The sequence below is a fragment of the Arvicanthis niloticus genome, chromosome 3, assembly GCF_011762505.2.
Source record: "Arvicanthis niloticus isolate mArvNil1 chromosome 3, mArvNil1.pat.X, whole genome shotgun sequence".
NCBI lineage: Eukaryota > Metazoa > Chordata > Mammalia > Rodentia > Muridae > Arvicanthis > Arvicanthis niloticus.
Window position 1 is genome coordinate 73,070,521 of NC_047660.1, and position 19,727 is coordinate 73,090,247.

The following is a 19,727-nucleotide window of genomic DNA, read 5'->3' on the forward strand; positions in this document are numbered from 1 at the left end:
TCTTTTGTTTCTGGCCATCTTGAATATTACAGGAAGAGCAGGAGAAATCTGCATTTTTTCTCTTTTTTTAAGTTTTAGGGCTGTACCCCCCTTTTAAAAAAAATAGATCCATTTAAAAAATTCATATGTCTGTATGTATATTTTCATATGTATCTATGTATGTGTAGAGACTGAAAGAGAATGATAGACACCCTAGAACTGAAGTTACAGGCATCACCTGAGTTGGGTCTGGGAACTGAACTCAAGTCCCCTGAAAGAACAGCAAGTGCTCTTAACTTCTGAGCCATCTCTCTGGGCCAGTGTAAAGATACCACACTAGTTGTGGACTGGCCACCTTTTATGTCACAGAGATGCTAGGGGTGTCTTGATTACAACACTGCTATTAATCATTTCCCTGTTGCTGGCCACCAAACCAGCAATTTATTAAATGCTCCAGTCTTGTTTTCTGGATTCTATGGAAGTCTGTATCCTGGTGGTTTTTCTTGCTGTGGAGGGGACAGATTTAGAGTGTGTAGTTTTGCTGCAGTAATATATATCATGCACATTCATGCGGTTATCAAAACAGCAGGAAATTATCTTGCACTTCTGGACATTAGAAATATGAAATGGGTCTCACTAGGCTAAAGTCTAGGTGTAAAGAGAGAAGACATGGCTCCTTCTGGATGGTGATGGTCTAAAGAACTCATTTCTAATTTTTAATGTCTTACAGGGAATTCTTCATGGCTGAAGAAGGTGAGCTGAATCCTTCTCAGATCACTGCCTTGACTTTCGGAGAAGTCAGATCTTCCCTTGACTCTAATTCCTATTCTGTCTACCTCTGCAAGAATCCTTGTATTCCAGTGTGACTTCCCAGCTCACCCCAGATATTCTTTTTCTCTTTAGGTCAGATGATCAAGAACCTTAATTTCATCTGCGACCTGAAGTCGCCTTTGCTCTGTACTCACAGGTTATAGGAATTGGAATCTGACCAACTTCAGGGAAGTTGAGAAGAACCAACTACTTTCTAATTGGATTTAAGGCCGACTCCATGAGATAAAACCCATAGCTAACACTGTTAAAGTGGCCCAGAACTTGAGAATAGATAGGCCATAAGCCTAGGGAATAACTTAATACTACTATTCCTCTAAAGGAGCATAACAATAAAATGGCTCCTAATGTCATTCTGCTATAACCATAGATCAGTGTCTCACTCACAAATGGACACGATACAGGGAGTAAGAGACTTATGAACACTTAGTCCTAAATGGGGTGTTTTCATCAGAGTCCTCCTTTCAAGGATCTATGTGGAAGAGAAGATGGGAAAATTGTTAGAGCCATAGGTGATGGTTGACTCCAAGGAAACAGTGTCTTCCAGACACAACAGGACTGATGGACACACGGACTATCAGAGACTGTGGCAGCTTGCACAAGGCCTGCACAGGTTCAGTTCAGAAGGGGTCTGAGCACTGTAAGTGGAAAGGTAAGTAGATACAGGCTGCAAACCCTATCCAAGAAGCTATCCCCAGTAGTATGCGGCAAAGGAAAAATCAGCTTTCTCCAATGGAGTGTGACTGAAAATATTAACCACACTTCATGGCAGGCCCCTTCCCCATGCACAGGAGTAGTTGGCTAACACAAAACAAACTATATGGTATGATTGTAAATTTTGTCTTGTTTTACTTTGTTTGTCTTTTGTGTGTTTATGTATTATGTTTCTTGTTTTCTTTTCTTTTGTTTTGTTTAAGGAAGAGGAAAAGAACATAAAATTGGGTAGGTAGGTGGGAAGGATCCAGGAGGTACTGGGGGAGTATATTGCATAAAATTTATTTCAGTTAAGAAGGAAGGAAGGAAGGAAGGAAGGAAGGAAGGAAGGAAGGAAGGAAGGAAGGAAGGAAGGAAGGAAGGAGAAGGACACAGCATAATGGCTTAAAGATTCATGAAGGATGCAATGTACATCAAATGTTCTTTCTCTTACAACTTAGCGTGTGTGTGTGTATAGTATCACAGCTTAAAAATCCATTCATTTCTTGAGGGACATTTTGGTTACTTCCATATTTTAGCTGTTTTGAACATTGCTAGGAAGATAGGCATTCACATATCTCTTCCATACTCTGCTTTCAACTCCTTAGGGTAGAATTCAAAGGGGAATTTCAGATTATGTATATATGTAAAGATATAAATATATAAATAGAAGTAAAATTATAAAATATATAAAAAACAGATAAAGAATATACAAATATATAATAACAATAAGAATGCATAAATATACAAAGATATACATATATATGACATATAGTATATAGTCTGTGTTTGTAACTATCATACTGGTTTTCAGCATGACTGTGCCATTTTATATTTCACCAAAGTGCATAAGCATTTCTGTACATGCTAGCCAAATTTGTTATTTTCTGATATTGCTTTTTCAATAGTAGTTAGTTATATTAGTATTATTTTGTTGTTTTCTTATATTTGCATTTCTGTTATCAGTGGAGTTGGGCATCTTTTCTCTTGCCTTCTTTTAGAATCTATTGCCCATTTATTTTTTTAAAAAAAATTAAAATGTATTCTTCTTTCATATATTACATCGTGTCCAGTTTGCCCTCTTTCCTTTCCTTCCCACCTCCACCCCTACCCCCAGCCACTCCTCCTCCATTTTTCTTCAGAAAAGGGAAAGCCTCCTATAAATATCAACCAAATATGGCATATCAAGTTTATTGCTCTTAAAAAAACTTATTATTGATTTTTTTTGTGAATTTCATAGGATGCAACCCAACCCCACTCATCTCCACATCCCTCCCTTTCCACCCTCCACTCTCCCTCCCAAAAGAAAATACAAAATAAATTATAACAAAACAAAAACTACCTCATTGTGGAAGCTATAGTGTGTCCGACAGTGTACCCCCTTTATCCATACATCTTTACTTGCAAACGTTCACTACAGTCAATCATCCCAACTCTGAACTGAGGACCAGCCTTCTTTGACCCATTTTGAGTTCATTTTTCTTTGTCATGTCAGGTGTATATTGCTATTTTGCCTATGGCTATCTGATTTTTCCAATCTCATTTGTTGAATATATCTTTTCCCTCACTAATTATAAACTAGAAGTTTGTTTTGTTAAAGCTTACTGCCTTTCTCTGATTTAAAACTGGGGCCTTTGGGAGGAGTTACGTCATACAGAGGGCAGTCCCATAAATGTGATTAGGAGGACAGAGAAGAGGATCTTGCCCCCCAATCCCCAAGAAAAGTGAGGAGAAGCTTGACACCAGCACAGCAGGAAGAGGACCCCTGGCCTGTGCTTTTGTTGTTACAGACCAAATTGATTAAGACACATGGTCTTGGTACCCTTGTCACAAACTGTCTGAATATGTAAGACATTATTCTGAGTTCTTACTTTTGTCCCACTGGTCTATAGATAGCTGGCCTCTCTGCCAAACTGTTTTGACCACACAGCTGTAGTAGATTTTGAAAACACCAAGTGTGAGGACTATTTTAATTTTTCCTTTTGGGTGATTGTTTCAGGTATTTGGGACTTTATATAAATGCTAAGAGATTTTTCTATTTTGGCTAAAACCATGGTTGGCATTTCGATAGGTGTTATTAACATTAAATTCTTGGTGGTAGTATTGACATGTCGGTGGTCACTCTTCAATCCATGGCTTTCTTTTCTTGTTCGTGTATAGAGATGTCGCTTCTCTAATTCCCAGCCTGAGTTGGAAGCAGTGCATACATACATGGTGAAGCGTGGGTGAGGCATATACTGCACTTTGTGAGTACAATGGATTTAAGAGAGAGGTGCATTCCATCAGACGCTTAGGCACATCAACAGCGAATCACCAGCACATAGTCAATACTACTAATGTTCTCTTTCATTTTATTGGTAATTCTAATTGGACACCATTTATACTAAGAGAGAAGAAACAAATTCAAGCTAGCTAATTGCTGAAATGGCTGTAAAAAGTAAGGAAAATTCTGGGATCACACAAAGTTTCCATTCTTACATACCTCTTAAGGACCAGTGGCAAAAAAAAAAAAAAAAAAAAAGTGTCTTTGTGTTAAGATACAGGTTAGGGATGTGTTCAGAGGTACAGCATTTTCCTAGCATGCCAAGGCCCTGAATTCAATTCAACTCAACTCAACTCAATTCAATTCAATCCCCAGTATAACAAACCAAACCAAACAAAGCCCTAGTTCAACCCAACCAAAGCCAAACCCAAACTTAAAGCTATAATTTCTGCACACTGCCTCCCTGCTATCTCACCAGCCTAGTCCTTGGTGATGCATTTGAGTTCTACAGAGTCTAGCCCTGAGCCCTCAAGACTCCAACAGAGATGTGCTGGGCAGCGGTGGCCATCTCTTCCAGGAGTCCATGAGGCAGAGAAAACAGAGTCTGGTTTTAGTTGTTTGGGGAAAGTCTAGAAGACCTCTGAACACTTCTGGGAGTCAGCTGTGGAGATGGTTAAAAGTCAGACAAATGCTATAGTGACTTTCTTTGGACTAGCAGGCTGTCCCTGGCCTAGCAATTATGATAGTCACCAAGCCTGTATCATTTGCCATCCATTATGTAGCATGGGATGTGTGTGGTTACATTTTTGAACTAACTCTCTCTCTCTCTCTCTCTCTCTCTCTCTCTCTCTCTCTCTCTCTCTCTTCTTCTTCTTCTTCTTCTTCTTCTTCTTCTTCTTCTTCTTCTTCTTCTTCTTCTTCTTCTTCTTCTTCTTCTTCTTCTTCTTCCCCCCACCCCCACCTTCCTTCCCATTTGCATAATCTACCTTATGGCAATTTCAAGTGGATCTAACCTTTGTCCCGAACCATCCACTTGACCCACTGGCCGTGATACCAGAAGCCATTTGGAAGTGTGTACTTCCGGTTGTGACAATAAATGCAGACATAAGTGGTATGTAATATGCTGAGGCAGACACCCAATGCTCTGCAGCATGCCACTTAACAATGAAGTGTGCTGTTCTAAATGCCCCCGGTGCCCTCAGTGGGAAAACACTCAAAAAGACAGCCATCAAGCCATGCACCACAAAGCTGCTCACAGAACACACACCACGCAGAAAGCATCCACTTCCTACTTTTTAGAGCCTGGTATTTTATGATTCCCACAACCCTCCCAGTGATGAATGAAGGCTAAGAGCTCATGATTCTTATTAGCATCTCTGTGCTTAAGGGATCTGTGATTCCTGATCATTTAAAGTAGAACATAGTCTCTTTGTGCCTTGTCCTGGCAGACTGAGATTATGTTGAGCTGGATTTGCCCATAGGCAAAACAAAACAACAACAAAACTTAAACACCCCCACAAATAACAAATCTCTCTAGAACAGTCACAGAGATTATATGTGAAGGATTGTAGAAGTCTGTAGGAATGTCACATTCCACCTGAATTCCAAACCCAAGAAGAACACAAAAGACATTATTCTATTCTATTTATGAGTACCCACCCATCCAAGGATTAGGAGAATTTTACAGGGGCAATAACAATTTCCTTTTCTTCAAAACACATTCAGCTCTTTCATTTTCTTTGGGAGGAACTCTTTGGTTAAAGAACCATATATTTTTCCTGTTACTCGGGCTTCATTAAAATATATATATATATATATATATATATATATATATATATATATATATATACATACACACACACACACACATATATAGGTTAATTGTGAAGGGTTTTTGGTTGGGTTTTTTTTTTTTTAAAGCATTCTGACAAATTTCACTGGAAACCCTTAATTGCAACTGTGCTTTTCTCTGCACCATGTTTTGATATTCTCCATAGGGGTGTGTGTGTGTGTGTGTGTGTGTGTGTGTGTGTGTTGGGGTGGGATTTGATTAGTTTGTTTTGTATTAAATTGATAATGAACAATTTATAGATCTGGAAGACAAATTAGAGGGTATAGTCTCCCGGCCAGTCTTTGTTATTTTCATTGGTCAGCTAGCCATATCACTAGTACATGGTTAGTCCATTTTAAATTGGAAGACCAATTTTAAAATGTCCTAATTAAAAAATTTTAAAAGATTTTACAATGATTTTTCTGCATATATATCTGTGCTAAATGGTCATACTATAATCATGCAAATTGAACTTGGGCACTTCGCCATGCACATTTTGATCCTTACTCAAATTTATTGCAAATATACTGACATTAAATGTTGTATATATATAACATATATCATAAGTGACATTATACATTATATATCACATATATCATCAGACTGGTAGTATTATATATACTGATGAGCTTAGCATATGTACGAATATCAGATTATATGCACTTACAATTTAGTGAACATCTGGACAAATGATGTTCAAATCAAATAATGAAAACATATGAATCTGCCCAGTCTCTTAGTAGCTTTTAGTCTTGCATCTCTTTCTGCTACCAGTTGGCCACTTGAACTTTTAGAAATAGCAAAATAGTGAATGGATCTCTGCCAATCAGCACACAGCACAATCAGGAGTTACTCCTTCTCCCTAACACTGTCAAGCCTCAGGGCATCTGAATTAGAATCCACCATGCATCTTCACTCATCCAGCCAAGCAATTAAACAACAGGGTAGTCACAAAGATCTTTTTGGAGTCATGGTGTCTTGGTTTCTTTGCCTTTCCTCCTTTTTGAGAAGGCTTGAGGAACAGAATGAAAACATAGAAGAAAACAGATGGGGTGGGGCACATCCACAGTGTGTGTATATGCAGTGTATATATGTCCACACCAACAGCATGCAGGAGCTTGACACAGAAGGTGCTGGACAATCATGGGTTCCACGAGTCACTGACTTGTGTGTAGAAGATAGGGAAGACAAGAAATGGGAAGCAGAACTCGGGGGTGGGGGTGTGGGGGGGAGGGGGACAAGAGGAATGATGGAGAGACACAGCAAGACAAGGTACCATCCTAAGTAGCCTCAGGGAGTTCAGGGAGTTCACAGGTCTGCCATCATGCCATGGGATGGAACCATGGCACTGGCTAAAGAGTAGACTAGATTGTAAGGAAAACAGAAATCTCCCAAGAGTAGTCCCCAGCCCCATTCTGTCTCCTGGTTCTATTCTTTCACTAAGGGACAAGGAGTTCATGTGAATAAATTTCACTTCTACACCAAAAGTTTGGCATGTATGACAGTTGGGCCAGGTTCATTCAAGCATCACCCTACTTAATCCTCAGCATGACACAGGGGAAATGCAAGCACTAGCTCCCTCCTCACAGGAAATGGAGGCTTAGCTTAAAAGGGCACACTAGTGAGAAAAATGCCCTGCCTTCCTGGGAAAAACTTTCTTTAGATGCTTCTCAATTCACATCTTCAAAGCATCAGTCTGGTCCTAATCTGGGTTTTGCGGCACATGTTTAGTCGCCTGCATACACATAAAAGCCATTTCTTACACTATGTAGGTCTCTGTAGCTTCCAGGGGAGCTAATGTGAATGAAACTAACAACCAGACCTGCTATTGGGCTAACTGGGAAGAAAAGAGGCGGCCCAGGGAATGACTTCAGACTCACACTTGTATTTCCCTGAGAAGCAAGTGCCACATAGGGAAAAAGACAAAGCAACACTCCAGTGCTTCCTTCCACTGTGCAGGGAGCTGACTCCCTGGTGTGGGTAGTGAGGAAGACTACACAGCTTCCCCATAGGTGGCCTGCGCCAGGACTGACAGCTCTCAGAGATTCCCAGCAAGCTGCTGTTTTTGAAAGCATCATCTTGTACAAGATGGAGCCTTCCTCGTGGACACAGGCTAGCTGATTTTCATGTCCTTTGTGAAAAACACAGACCTCGATAAAAGTGTTACTTTCAAAATTACCAATTTTGTAAAATGAAACACAAGAGGTTGTATTACCACGCTAAGATGGCATGTCAGCTTTTCAGTTTTCATCTGAGCTTTGGATAAAGCCCTGGCTTGTCTCAGTAAATGGGAGCTGGTATTCTGGATACTAGGTAAGCTTTGTTTCCACCAAGACAGTATTTGGTATTATATATGCTGGTTTGTTTTTTTTTTTTTTAAATATTATATGTATGGAAGGAAGCCTTGATCACAAACCACAGGATTCTGAGGACAGAGAAATACAAGCTAGTTTCTATGGCAATGGCTGTTAGCCTACTGATGTCTACTCCTCTGTAGCAGCAGGCACTGGGGATCTGACGGGCAGCAGCCTTCTGCTTCCTTGAAGAGATTATCTATTGGCTAATTAATTTCTTTATAAGAAACCAGTGCTTCATTCTTAAATCCTTAGTAGATCCCAAACCTAAAAAAAAAAAAAAAAATGCTTCCTGGGGTTTGGTAGACTTCCCTGGCTGAGCTTACTTGTGAAGGCTCTAATGTTCACGCTGGCTTACTAAATGAGACAAGTCAGCTGGTCAACAGAGATGCTGAGCTCTCCAAATGTAACCTGGGCCTCTTCCACTCAGGTTTGCTTTCATCTCTGTATTGCCTGGGAGTTCCCGTGATGAAAGTGATAAACGACACAAGACTGAAAAAGTATCCATCAGGAGACAGGACTGCTGGATTCTAGTTGGCACAGGAGCTATGACACGGTGCAAATGCCAGTCTTCCTAGGTCCTCTCTTGCTTAGCCGTAAAGTGAGCATTTCACAGGTGTGCCTAACCTTGCTGCAGTCCATTGTAAATTATGGACAGAAAACAGTGACTGCTACTGTTTACGGAACCACCCCTGAGCATGATGACCTAAAAATACTATATAAACATCTACATTCTGTACAGCAAAGAACATGGAAAAGAAATCATGGAATAGGAAAGGCAAAGGAGAAAAATCTATGAACTCTAGTAATAAAGAACTTAAATAATAAATGAGAATTTAAATAGTTCAGGGGGAGGGATCTGCTTTGGAGGAGAGAGTAAGGAAATCCTCACGCCTGCCTTTGAAATTTCTAATTTTCATGAGCAATCTGTCAAAGAGATGATAGTAATTTCAAAGTCAATCATGATTTTAAATTATCAAGGATTTATTGAGTGCTTAACGGGTGGCATCCAGAAGCAACAATCGCGTAGTCTATTACGTTTCTATGGGAACCAGCTGCTAAGCAGATTCTGGAACACACTGTGAGCTTTCTCAATGATGCTAGAAAAACAGCTCCTCTCGCTGTTCCCTTCTGCAGGGCAGACCCATGTCCAAAAACGGCATGTGTAAAGGTTTCTTTGTACCACAGAATAAACTGGCAGGCGTAGCAGGCAGGCTTGTGGAATTGGCTGCTGCATCTCTCCTCAGGCCTGTTTCCTGTATGTAAAGGGCCAGCAGAGCCCACAGCCAGTGTTTGTGGCAAGAGAAATGCTGCCTGCCCCAGGCCCACATTACCAGCTCTGGTCTCCAGCCAAGTTCTCTGTTCTCCCAATGGAGACGTTCGTGCCTATAGCAGCTGTGGTGATTTGCGTCCACAACAATCTAGAAACGTGTACCAGGATAATCCAAGCCTTTTCTCTGACTATTTTTGTTGTTGTTGTTCTTGCTTGGTGACTGGTTTTTATTAAAGATCATTATTTTGCTCAGACATTTATACAATATTCATTAGACCTGCTACTGAACCACCAAAATAGCTGTGTATCTATCTTCACTAAACAGTCTGCTCCAGGTTTCCCCAAGGGGCTTAGCACATGCGCGGTGGCATTATGGGTGGAAAGTTTCCATGCCCCGCCCACTTTTGCCTCTTAACATTTTGCCTCTAATCATTCCTTATAAATCAAAGGATTTTGGCATGGCTGTTTAGTTTATGTACATAGAGAGGGAATTTAAAACAGTATTGATTACAGGAATAAAAAGAGGCTCTGTGCTGATGGAACCGCTCATTAGGATGTAGAATTATAAACGTTGACACATGAGTGACAGAAAAAATTAAAATCACTTCATTTTCTAGAGGAGGTGTGTGTGTAGTGGTAACTCTTGCAGTGTAAACAACAACTCACTCCAGAGAGTCATCCATTGCACGGGAACCAGCAAATGGGCACCTATCACTTAAGATGCCCCACCCCCTATATGCAATGCCGTCAGGTGGTACTGCCCATGAACTTTTCTTACGCAGGCCTAGGTTCAAATATCACGCTCCCTTGACCGTACCTCTGGAAGGCTTCCACCCAGCTCCTGTCACTCCCTGGTATTCCACTCTAGTTCTTTCTTTCAGTGTACTATAATCCCTTAATGTAGTACAGTACTGAATTTAGTTATCAACAATGTCTTTTCTTCATTAATGCAAACTAAGAACAGCAACTTGGAAATGCTCCTAGTCCGCTCCTGCTAACTATGTTTAATGAATGAAAGTCCTCCGTGGCACTGTGCGCTCAGCTTTCAAGTGCCACTTCTCAAGTGCCCAGCCTTGAGGACGAGCGGAGCATTAGCACAGACTCTTGCTCTATCCTACCACATGTGCTCCTGATAGTCTGACTCAGTAGCTCTTTGGTAGGAGGGCCACATGACAACATCCCAGCAGGGAGCCACCCAGGTCTGGCCCTTTTTACCTTGGAGCAGGCACACATTCTTGAGGCAAACAATAAGTCTGACACTAGTGTGCCAACTTCTCTCTTCCTATTTTCTGGAAACCACTCAAGAAGGGACTAATTTGCAGGTGACCAGATGCAATCTAGGTTGGGTTTTGCCTTTTCCAGTAGCCAGTGACACACATATTCCATTAGAAAGTGCAGATTTTGGCCCAGCTAGGAGCTCCCTTGCCAGCCTATGATCACTGGTCTCTGAGAGAATCATGGAGTCAAAAGGCCCACGACTCTGACAATAGACATGGTTCCGCTTCCTTTTGTAAGTTCAGGGTTAGGAAGAATACATAACGCATTGCCACTCAGTTCTCACTGTCTCTCCCTCTCCCACATGCTCTCCTCTTCCTTCCTTCCTTTCTTCTTTCTTCTTTCTCTCTCATTTGTGGTGTTAGAGACTGAACTCAGGACTCCGGGCTTGATGCTTGCTAAGCATGTGCCCCACCACTAAGATGTCCCTCCAATCCCACCACCTCCCTGCGTTTCTTTCTTAAAATATGTGTGTGTGCGCGCGCGCATGCGTGTGTGTGTGTGTGTGTGTGTGTCTGTGCGTGTGTGTGCATACTCACATGCCATAGTGCTTATATGTGGAGTCAGAGGTTAACTTTCAGGAGTTGGTTCTCATCTTCCACTAGAGAATTGAACTCAGGTTGTCAGGCTTGGTGGCAAGTGCCTTGACCTGCTGAGCTACCTAGCCAAACTGCCCCCCTTTCTTCTCATAAAAGAGCTACATACCTATTTTTAGGAAACCAAAAAAGCATAGTCAGAAAATAAGAATTCCCTATAATCCTTTCAACTACAGGCAATTAAGTTAACGTTTGTAGCAATTTCTCAATGTTTTCCCCAACTTAGAGTCTCTGTCTCTCTGTCTCTCTGTCTCTCTGTCTCTCTGTCTGTCTCTCTCTCTCTCTCTCTCTCTCTCTCTCTCTCTCTCTCTCTCTCTCTGTGTGTGTGTGTGTGTGTGTGTGTGTGTGTGTGTGCCTGCTGAGAAGACAATGTTAACTAATAAGTGCTCATTTGCTGGTCCCGTGCAATGGATGACTCTCTGAGGTGAGTTGTTGTTTACACTGCAAGAGTTACCACTATACACACACCTCCTCTAGAAAATGAAGTGATTTTAGCTTTCCCTGTCGCTCATGTGTCAACGTTTATATCATGTCTCCTAACAAGCCACTCCATCAGAAATGCTGCACAGCTCAGAGCCTCTTTTAATTCCTGCAATCGATAGTGCTTTAAATTCCCTCTCTACGTACATAAAATAAATGGCCATGCCAAAATCCTTTTATTTATAAGGAGTGATCAGAGGCAAAATGTAAGAGGCAAAAATGAGTCGGGCGTGTAACCTTTCCACCTACAATGTCACTAAGCTAGAAAGTAGACAGTTACTGCCTTTGCTGATTCATAAAGGTCCAGGTTGGTGGTGAGCCAAGCAAAGGCTCCTTCTTAAGAGAGCCGTTCATCTTCTCCAAAGGATGGAAGAATTTACTTGAATGTTGACTCTGGGGCTGGGAGTCCATCTTTCACAAAGAGGCTGAACATTGCTCATCCCAAAATCTGAACTCTGAAATGCTACAAAATGCTAAGATAGCACAAGAACTGACCTTTGTGTCAGGTTGTGGACAAAACACAGGAATACTAAAAATACTATGTAGAATTACCTTGAGGTTCTCTGGGATATCTCACTATATATGAGAGTATTTCAAAGTTCAGAACAAAAAAACCACACTTCTGGGTCCCAAGTTTTATAGATGATACTAATACAGACATGATGTACATGTCTCTTATCTTATTGGAGTAGCCAATAATTGTATAGATTCCCAAACCACCATCACTGCATGTTCCGTCTTAGGGAGCTGTTAGGCCATGTTTGACGCTCATCTTCTTCCATTCTCCTACCCTGAGAGGAATGAGGCCCCCAGGCCCCAAGAGCAGTTCTGAAAAGGCCAAGGTTGTACCCTTAACTGGCCTTAGGTAACACACTAAAAATCTTTAAGTCCCAAAGTTCAACAGAACCTAAAAGTTGTCCTGTAGACAGAACCATCCATCCAAAGTAGGGATCTTTTTAATAACCACCAATTAAATACTTTAAGCGAATATCATACAGGTTTGTGGTACTCGGAGTGACACTGTTTTATTTAATAAATGTGGTTTCTTTTCTTTTTTTTTTCTTTGTTCTTGTTTGTTTGTTTATTTGTTTCAGGGGGTTGGGGAATAAGTCATGAAAGAAGGCCTTCTCCAGGAACTGGGTTTTTTTAGAAATACACAAATTTTAAAATGGCTCTAATATCCATTTCTTGCATTCACTTCAAACGGGTATGAACTATGAGGTATTTGAAGCCTGTAGAACCATGACCCTTATGTTCTGGGTAAATTAGATACAAGAGACAGAAAGCTTATCTGAATTGCCTTAGAAAATACGACTACAAAAAATAAAAAATAAAAAATGTCAGGACCCAGTACTTAAGAGCATCTTTGACCTACTTAGTTGTACTTTTTTTTTTTTAACCTTTTCCTGAATTTTTAGAAAAGCATCTGACAACCCTTTTCCCTAACACTGGAAACATTATTGAGGTCCAGGCTTGTCTTTCCCTCCCTTCAAATCAACAGCCACACCTAGAAGAGTCCTGGGAGGAGAGCATGAAGGCGAGGTCCATGAGCAGCCCTCCAGCTCTGTGGACCCTGTGCTCCTGGTGGTGGCTGTTCTATTCTGATATAATGAGATCAAAGGCACCAGCCTTGATTTGCTCACCTCATTATTATTTTTGTGCTGCTTTACAAAGACTTAAAATGAAAGGAGAAGAAAAGTGAACTACAAAGGCTTCCCGATTAGAGAGTGAAGATTGTTTGCCAAGTGGGTTTCTGTACTTCAGTAGGATGGGTGTAATGTGCAGGGGGAGAGAGAATTGTGCGGCTCTCCAGGGAATTTTTAGAGGACATTTTTTTTCTTTTGTTAAGTGTGGTATTTTGTGATGGAAACTGGAAAGGAGAGACTGAGAAGCCAGGAGGCTTCGAACTGAGATCCATCCTCAGCAGATAGCCCCAGCATTCAGGGCACAGAGAGCATTGGTATGGAGGAGAGGGACCCTGTGGAGAGGGACTTGGTGCTGCAAGACGAGGCTAGAACTCTGAATCTAATTTCAGCTTTATTGAATGACTATGCATGAGCTATCTCATGGCGGGATTTCCAGTACTATCTATCCTTCATGAGTGCTACTTCCTTTCTGGTTCTTTCTGTTAGTTCTTCAAGAGACCTGGTGTGGTATTTATTGCTCCTCTTTCTGTACCAGTGAATCCCACATATCTGGACTCTGTCAGACCACACTCCAAAAGCAAATCCCTTAGAAACACGGAGAAATGTACAGAAAATCTCTGAGGTCAACAGCAACCCCAGGTGAAAAAGGAGTTTCAGACATTCCCACCCGAGTCATCAACTCCTGGGGTTCCAGGCTACTCTTGGTGATCATTCCCAGACTCTCTTCTCTTTGATCCACCACCCCAATCCTGTACCCCTCACCAACTACCACTCCTCACCCTGTATCTACTGCAATCTACTGAGTTCACTGCCTTTTAACGGTCCCTCCAAAGCGGCTGGAAACAGACCTAACCAGGCTCACATCCCATCATCTGTCAAGGTGCCTCCCCTTCTCCCAGCAGTCTTGGCTGGTTCTTTTTCTACCACACCAGCTGGTAATCCCCCACACCACCCCAAGTCCTGGCTGGACAGGATACTCAGGTAAGTTTGGAGCGGTTAGAGTGTTCAGTGAGCACAGACCACAGGGCACACCTCCATGAGAACCCGAGTTCACTACAGTGGATCCTGCTTTGCACCCACGTGTCTTTTGTTCCCTTAGAATGATTTTTTTCCACCCTTCTCTCCTTTCCTCAAAGCTCTTTACCTCCTTGCTTCCTGTGCTCATTCTCAGCCAGTCACTTTGCTTCTTGTCTCAGTGAAAGTGTGCATATCTCCCAGGGATGTTTCTCCTGCGCTCCTTCTCCCCACCCCACCCCCCACCCATCTCACCTGAGCATCCTTCCTAAGCTTGGTTTCTAGGATGAGTTCCTCCTGCCCTGTGTTAAGGCAGCTCCTTCTCAGAGGTTCACTGGATGCCATCTCCCGTTGTCTGTTGTCTGAGGGTCCTGCCCCTTGTGTTCCTGGTTCTCTGACATCAATAGTTGCTCTAGTCTCTTAAAGAGCACGCCAATAGGAGCACTCTCATCAACACGTAAACATACCAGACCACCTCTCATCTTAGAAAAAAAACGGGCTGGAGAGATGACGCAGGAGGTAGGAGTGCTTGGTGACTAGGCATGAGCCTCAGTTTAGGTCCCTGGTACTCATGTTCCTTAAAAAAGGGAGGGGGGCTGGACCTGGATCTCCAGTGCTGTGCAGTGAAGACAATGAGAAACCCTGTCTCAAAGGAAAAGACAGGGAGTGATGGAGCAGGACACCCAGTGACCTCTTATGTATCTACCACAGGCTCTCCAGTTAACCCGTGAGTCCCTGTCACCACCTGTTACTCCAGATGCTCCGGCAGGGAACACAAGTCTATAAACAGCTTCTCAAGGTCAACCTTGCGGCTTTTCAGGTGTCCATCCCGAAGTGGGATTGCTGGATTACTAGACCTCACTAGGGGCTTCACAGCAAGCTTTCTACCTCAGCCTCCTGAGCTGCTGAGACTATGAGCTTGTGTCATGGAATCCTGTTTATTTTTAATTTTTTTTGAGCAACCCACATACTGTTTTCCACAACATTGGCATTGTGTTGCATCACTAACAACACTGCTCAGAGCTGACCCAGTCCCCTGTGGTCTTCATGTCTGGAAGAGCTGTCCTGATTCTTCAGTTCTTAGCCCATTGCCCTACTCTGCTTGCTTGGCACTTCTAACCACATCCTCATCAATGTTTCTTAGTGCTGGTGTTTCTGGATTCCTGTCTTACTGTCCTATTACCTCCTTAGTTGTGCTTGGTTTTACCTGCTTGGTCTCCACCATCTCCTGGATTCACACATCTTAGTCTGTTTGCTTTTTTCTACACTCACATTCAACACCCTATATGATCCTGCTCATTGCCATGGTTATAAAACCCAACTTAGATCTCCCTGGCTTATGTTTCCAGTACCAGTCTTGCCTGTGACTTCTGGAGCCACATATCCAACCACCAGCCTGTCCTTACTCCATGAATGGGCAGCCCCCACTTGCTGTCACTCAAACTGAACTGTTGATTTCCTCAAGCTAACTGGGTCCTGTGGCCTTTGCCACCACAGTCCTACAGCTCTGTGTTTCTAAAGGCTCAGACTGGAAAGTCTCAGGGAACCTCCCTGCCAAAAGTATCTCTTCTCATGTCTTGTCTCCGCTGGACTGCCAGACTCTAGGACTCTTCTTCCAGAGTACACTCAGAACCCAGCCCCTCTCCTCACTGCCACCACCACCCCACAGGTCTAGCCACAGTCCGTTCTTTCTTGAACATACAAATAGCAGCCTATGGTCCCAAACTTTGCCCTTGTCTCCTTCAGTCCACTTCTTGTACACCATCTACAGTGATCTTTTCTAAAAGCTACATCATGTGGTGAGGCCTGTAACCCAGCTACTTGAGAGGTCAAGGTCAGTTCAAGACCTCCTTGGGCTATAGCTTGAGTTCAAGACCAACTTAGGCAACTTAATGAAACTTTGTCTCAAAATTAAAAAAAAAAATTTAGAGCTAGGGATAGATATGTAGACCACTGACCTAGCACATGTGAGGTCCCAAGTTCAATTCAACTCCTACCATTCCATCACACACACACACACACACACACACACACACACACACACACCAACAGGATGTCAGTCTGCTCAGGTCACACTCACAGCCACAGGTCTAAGTCCTTCCAATAGACTCTAGGCTCTGAATGACTAGGGACCTGGAATCCTGCTTATTGACTTTCTACTGGATCCAACTTTTTATTCCAATATGATAGCAACATCAATTTGCTGTTTCTAGAACAGTCTTGGGACCTCTGCACTTCCCCATGCCTCAGTTGGGCATATTTTTCCTATTCCCTTTAGTCATGCCTCCTTCAACAGTATCTTTTACGCGCTGCTGTATCACTAAGTCTAGAATGGAGCCTGACTCTTGTAGAATGAGTGAATAAATTACTGGTTCATTTTTTAGTAACTAGTCACTGTATGAGTTAATGAATGAATGAATGAATGAATGAGGTACACATATTGTTTTTGTCCAAGAGTAATTTGATGATGAGCCTTGAAAGGTTTACTGCTTTGGGACTTTATTAACCACAAAGGAAGCTCAATGGAAGCTAGCTTCCAAGACTTCTTGTTGATGAGAAGAACAGCAAGGTATCCTGAAAGGTGCAGTAATGGCACTTATATCCAGGAATTAGTCAGCAGCCACCTAATTGGAATTGAGGCATGTTCAATAGAAGGGAAATTATGGTTGTCCTCACCATCTTAGCCCTCTACCAGTGCCTAGTGAGGACATGGGTCCCAGAGGAGAATCTTCTATTGCCACTTTCTTAAACCAGTATTCTCTTTAACTGCATTCTAAACACTACCCTTTAACTGATAGGTAAGTGTCTCCTCATTTTTCATCAGAGAAGCTTCTCTGCAGCACATAGAGACCATTACAGCCAGTCACAACTAGCCAAAAATGAAGACAAGAACTGAGTGTGGGGTGCTCACTCCCAAACGATACATCTACAGCACAGTTCCTACACTTAGGACTTAGGAAACATCTTGGAAGGTGGAGTGCGAAGACTGGAAGAGCCAGAGAACTAAGGTGTCTGCTGAGAAATAGTGCCCTCTGTACGGGACAGGGAAGCTGCACCCATGAAACCTCAACAGTATGGTTGCCTGAACAAGACCCAAACAATGACAATACCAACTGATGAACCAACATGGACAGAGGGGAATCTCACAAGACCCTGTGCTGGTTAGTTTTTGTTGACCCAAGCTCAGTCATATGGGAAGAAGGAACCTCAACTGAGAAAATGCCTCCATCAGACTTTCTGTAGTCTGTGGTGGCATATTCTTATTAATGATTGCTCTGAGAGGTCCCAGTTCATTGTAGGCGGTTCCACTCCTGGGCAGGTTCCTGGATTTCATAAGAACAAGCTGAGCAAGCAGCATCCTCTGGTGGCCTCTGCATCAGTTTTTTTCCTGCCATGACTTTCCTTAAGGATGGACCATGGTTGCAGCATACAAACCAAAAAAAATTTTCCCTTCCCAAGTTGCTTTTGGTCACAGTCTTTATCACACCAACAGAAAGCAAACTAGGACAGACCCCGTCTGTAGAGAAAGAACTATGGGCAATTAATGACTGCTGAGCAAAGGAGCCCATCCTCTCCAGGGACAAGCCCCATGATAGCTTATCCACTCTCAAGAAGTCAGCTCTAAATACAGGTACAGCCAAGCAAAACTAAACAGGTTGTATTTATAAACTCTCTCTCTCTCTCTCTCTCTCTCTCTCTCTCTCTCTCTCTCTCTCTCTCTCTCTCTGTATGTGTGTGTAAAACAATAATAATTACAAAATAAGAAAGAGGCCATGCATTTAAGGAGTGCAGTTGTGGACTGGGGCTGCACAGGAGGAGAAGTTATAGGGAGAAGAGAGAGAAAATATGGATACAGAACTTATGTACAAAATTCTAAAGAAAAAAAAAAGATATCCTGTTGGCCTCTAAGCTTACCTATATAGAGAAAGTGCTCTGAAGTCTGCTTTACATAGCACTTCTGATACTTGTTGATTTCATTTAATCTTTAGAAAGGTAAGCAGCAGAAAGAAAGGTCATGTCCAAGGACTCATATTGTATTTTTCTGTTTAGGGGAAACACCTCTAAAGTAAAACAGAAACAGACTTTGTGGTTGAGGAAACAATAGGGAGGTCATGTGACTAAGATCACAGCCGGACTGGAAGTGACCCTCACACCCTGAGCACTAGTACTGACACTAGAAGCCTCCAGAAAGCCAGAATCCTTTCCCAGGCAAGGCCCTGCCTGCAAACATGACTTGTTGCTTCCACAAATTAAAGCCAAGGACAGAGCTCACATCCTGAGCCATTTAGCTTCCTGTGGATAAGAATTAGTAAGCCTCGTGGCTCTGGTGTCCCTTTATCATCAAGACAGGATGGGGCTGGGTAAGCAGAGCTGACTTCGCCAGGAGGAACGAAAGTACTCTGATCATTTTTGTACAGCACATTCACCAACTATACCACAGGAAGCTCATACAAAAGAACGGAAACCAATTCCTGCCTGGCTACGCTGCCATTCACTTGACAGAGAGTGGAGCACCAGGTTGTATACTGACTGAGGCAAATGTTTACTCTTGGGAGCACAGCACAGCGGTCCTTGCACACTCAGATCTCCAGAAGAACCAGGAATGCTAAACATTTAGAATTGTCTTTCCAACGGGAAAGATGTAAAACCTATTCTCCCATCCAGAAAGCTGTGAATTGGAAGTGACTAATTGCCTGTTTATCTGTGTTATCTTTTAAGCCAAGGCATATCAAGCTCCTACAACCAATACTAGAGGCAGCTAGTAATTTAAATGACACTTAAAGCCAGGGTCTCCCCAAGCTCTCACAACGAAGACTGAAGACCTTCACATTATCTGTATAACCAGAGGCTCTCCAAGCTCCCACAACCAGGACCAGAGGTGGCTAATAACCAGAGGTGGTTATTTGGGTAAATAACCTCTATGTTAACTGTCTAATGAAGACCAGGCAGACCTTTTCTAAGACCCTTAAGCTAGTACAAATAGTGTATCTCTAGAACCCATCTTGGAAGAAATGACATGTACCCTGAGTGGAGTTTTGAGGTAATTAAATGGGATTGTGTAACACATTGGGATTGTGTTACACTAGGAAACATTTTTTCCAAATTATCATGTGTTTAAATTTGTTGGGAATAAGCATCCTGGCATCAGACTCCCTGAACTTTGATCCAGGCAGACAAAGTCAATCTGAACCGAGTTCTCATTCTCACCTCTCCATGGTTCATGGCCTGCCTTGACCACTTGCAGGGTCCCTCTAAGCTCACTGCATAGAAAGGGAGTTTACTGAATTTCTAGAGACAAATACTTTATTATTGGGGAAATTAAAATGAGGGCAGAAACATGTTTTGATAAAATCAGATAACATCATCATAGCAAAGCTTTCTGGAGCACTACCCATCAAAACTGCTGTCTGTCTTTCATGCTGGGATGAGGGCTCTCTGCACAAATGACCGTGTCAGCCTCTCCTCTCAATCTCACACCGATGTCTCCTATGTTC

At 42.4% G+C, this 19,727-nt stretch overlaps 1 protein-coding gene across 3 annotated transcripts in view; it reads right to left on the reverse strand.

Annotated features, from left to right (window-relative positions):
* The window catches only part of Gng2 (G protein subunit gamma 2), a 104,032-nt gene that overhangs the window by 23,479 nt on the left and 60,826 nt on the right, over positions 1-19,727 (reverse strand). The gene's annotated exons all lie outside the window — the stretch shown is intronic.